Below are 4037 nucleotides of genomic sequence, written 5' to 3'. Positions count from 1 at the left end.
GGAGTTGTGTCCCTTGGTAGATCACAAAATAGAGTTACTTCCCCTTATTTGTCATTTCTGTTAGCTCACCCGTTTACGATGCTGAAATATAATGATACATAAAATCAACAAATCCTCAATTGAAAACCAATCTATCTTTTAGACAGTAAAGTATACCCAAGAGCTAAGTTAAAAAAATATACATTGGTTTTGTTTATTATTTGTTACAGATTCTTGATGATTTGAAGCAAACACATTGGACATATAAGTGAGTGAAAACATTTCCATTGCCAGTGTTGTCATTTCTGACTGTTCTCTGCTCAGTGCTTAGTTTTGTATTTATAATCATGCCAATAGAAACCAGATATTTAATTGTTGTCGCTAATAACCGGTGCTAAGCAAGTACATTCTATCTTGTGCCAGTCCCTACCCCCGAGTACATTCTATCTTGTGTCTGTCCCTACCCCCGAGTACATTCTATTTTGTGCCTGTCCCTACCCCGAGTACATTCTATCTTGTGTCTGTCCCTACCCCGAGTACATTCTATCTTGTGCCTGTCCCTACCCCGAGTACATTCTAACTTGAGTCTGTACCTACCTCCGAGTACATTCTATTTTGTGCCTGTCTCTACCCCCGAGTACATTCTATCTTGTGTCTGTACCTACCCCCGAGTACATTCTATCTTGTGTCTTTCCCTACCTCCGAGTACATTCTATCTTGTGTCTTTCCCTACCTCCGAATAAAATCTATTTTGTGTCTGTCCCTACCTCCGAGTACATTCTATCTTGTGTCTGTACCTACCCCCGAGTACATTCTATCTTGTGTCTTTCCCTACCTCTGAGTACATTCTATCTTGTGCCTGTCACTACCTCCGAATAAAATCTATTTTGTGTCTGTCCCTACCTCCGAGTACATTCTATCTTGTGTCTGTCCCTACCCCCGAGTACATGTTATCTTGTGTCTGTCCTTACCTCCGAGTACATTCTATCTTGTGTCTGTTGCTACCCCCGAGTACATTCTATCTTGTGTCTTTCCCTACCCCCGAGTACATTCTATCTTGTGCCTGTCCCTACCCCGAGTACATTCTATCTTGTGTCTGTCCCTACCTCCGAGTACATTCTATCTTGTGTCTTTCCCTACCCCGAGTACATTTTATCTTGTGTCTTTCCCTACCTCCGAGTACATTCTATCCTGTGTCTGTCCCTACCTCCGAGTACATTCTATCTTGTGTCTGTTGCTACCCCCGAGTACATTCTATCTTGTGTCTTTCCCTACCCCCGAGTACATTCTATCTTGTGTCTTTCCCTACCCCCGAGTACATTCTATCTTGTGTCTGTCCCTACCCCCGAGTACATTTTATCTTGTGTCTTTCCCTACCTCCGAGTACATTCTATCCTGTGTCTGTCCCTACCCCCGAGTACATTCTATCTTGTGTCTGTTGCTACCCCCGAGTACATTCTATCTTGTGTCTTTCCCTACCTCCGAGTACATTCTATCTTGTGTCTTTCCCTACCCCCGAGTACATTCTATCTTGTGTCTGTCACTACCTCCGAGTACATTCTATCTTGTGTCTGTCCCTACCCCCGAGTACATTCTATCTTGTGTCTGTCCCTACCCCCGAGTACATTTTATCTTGTTGTCTTTCCCTACCTCCAGTACATTCTATCTTGTGTCTGTCCCTACCCCCGAGTACATTTTATCTTGTTGTCTTTCCCTACCTCCAGTACATTCTATCTTGTGTCTGTTGCTACCCCCGAGTACATTCTATCTTGTGTCTGTCCCTACCCCCGAGTACATTCTATCTTGTGTCTGTCCCTACCCCGAGTATATTCTATCTTGTGTCTGTCCCTACCTCCGAGTACATTCTATCTTGTGTCTTTCCCTACCTCCGAGTACATTCTATCTTGTGTCTGTCCCTACCCCCGAGTACATTTTATCTTGTGTCTGTCCCTTCCCCGAGTACATTCTATCTTGTGCCTGTCCCTACCCCCGAGTACATTCTATCTTGTATGTGTCCCTACCTCCGAGTACATTCTATCTTGTGTCTTTCCCTACCTCCGAGTACATTCTATCTTGTGTCTGTCCCTACCCCCGAGTACATTCTATCTTGTGTCTGTCTCTACCCCCGAGTACATTTTATCTTGTTGTCTTTCCCTACCTCCAGTACATTCTATCTTGTGTCTGTCCCTACCCCCGAGTACATTTTATCTTGTTGTCTTTCCCTACCTCCAGTACATTCTATCTTGTGTCTGTCCCTACCTCCGAGTACATTCTATCTTGTGTCTTTCCCTACCCCCGAGTACATTCTATCTTGTTGTCTTTCCCTACCCCCAGTACATTCTATCTTGTGTCTGTCCCTACCTCCGAGTACATTCTATCTTGTGTCTGTCCCTACCCCCGAGTATATTTTATTTTGTTGTCTTTCCCTACCTCCAGTACATTCTATCTTGTGTCTGTCCCTACCTCCGAGTACATTCTATCTTGTGTCTTTCCCTACCCCCGAGTACATTCTATCTTGTGTCTTTCCCTACCCCCGAGTACATTCTATCTTGTGTCTGTCCCTACCTCCGAGTAAATTCTATCTTGTGTCTTTCCCTACCCCCGAGTACATTCTATCTTGTGTCTGTCCCTACCCCCAGTACATTCTATCTTGTGTCTGTCCCTTCCCCGAGTACATTCTATCTTGTGTCTTTCCCTACCTCGGAGTACATTCTATCTTGTGTCTGTCCCTACCCCGAGTACATTCTATTTTGTATCTGTCCCTACCTCCGAGTACATTCTTTCTTGTGTCTGTCACTACCTCCGAGTACATTCTATCTTGTGTCTGTCCCTACCCTGAGTACATTCTATCTTGTGCCTGTTCCTACCCCGAGTACATTCTATCTTGTGTCTGTCCCTACCCCCGAGTACATTCTATCTTGTGTCTGTCCCTACCCCGAGTACATTCTATCTTGTGTCTGTCCCTACCTCCGAGTACATTCTTTCTTGTGTCTGTCTCTACCCCGAATACATTCTATCTTGTGTCTGTCCCTACCCCCGAGTACATTCTATCCTGTGTCTTTCCCTACCTCCGAGTACATTCTTTCTTGTGTCTGTCTCTACCCCCAGTACATTCTATCTTGTGTCTTTCCCTACCTCCGAGTACATTCTATCTTGTGTCTGTTGCTACCCCCGAGTACATTCTACTTTGTGTCTGTTGCTACCCCCGAGTACATTCTATCTTGTGTCTGTTGCTACCTCCGAGTACATTCTATCTTGTGTCTGTTGCTACCCCCGAGTACATTCTATCTTGTGTTTGTTGCTACCCCCGAGTACATTCTATCTTGTGTCTGTCCCTACCTCCGAGTACATTCTATCTTGTGTCTGTCCCTATCTCCGAGTACATTCTATCTTGTGTCTTTCCCTACCTCGGAGTACATTCTATCTTGTGTCTGTCCCTACCCCCAGTACATTCTATCTTGTGTCTGTCCCTACCCCGAGTACATTCTATCTTGTGTCTTTCCCTACCTCGGAGTACATTCTATCTTGTGTCTGTCCCTACCCCCAGTACATTCTATCTTGTGTCTGTCCCTACCCCGAGTACATTCTATTTTGTATCTGTCCCTACCTCCGAGTACATTCTGTCTTGTGCCTGTCCCTACCCCCAGTACATTCTGTCTTGTGCCTGTCCCTACCTCCGAGTACATTCTATCTTGTGCCCGTCAATTCAATTCGGTTTATTTCGTAAGTGTAGGCCATTGGCCCATAGTTACATTTGTATTACAATGGACGTGATGTACACAGCTGTTATTGTTGTGACAATAATGAACTACGAAGTGACATCGCTTGATAGATATAGATAGCTAGACGTTCAATTAATTTACAATCAGTTGTAGACATAATGATATTAAATTTTATTATGGTCGGATATTCATAAAATGTTTGTGGTAAGTGATCCATGCGTAGCTTGTTATACCCGGAGCAAACTAAAAAATAATGATACTCGTCCTTGTGCCTGTCCCTACCCCCATAACATTCTATCTTGTGTCTGTCCCTACCTCCGAGTACATTCTATCTTG

This window comes from Haliotis rufescens, unplaced genomic scaffold, assembly GCF_023055435.1.
Source record: "Haliotis rufescens isolate VD_foot unplaced genomic scaffold, xgHalRufe1.0.p SCAF_1, whole genome shotgun sequence".
Lineage (NCBI taxonomy): Eukaryota > Metazoa > Mollusca > Gastropoda > Lepetellida > Haliotidae > Haliotis > Haliotis rufescens.
The sequence above is the reverse complement of the archived record's forward strand: the minus strand, read 5'-3'. Positions refer to the sequence as shown.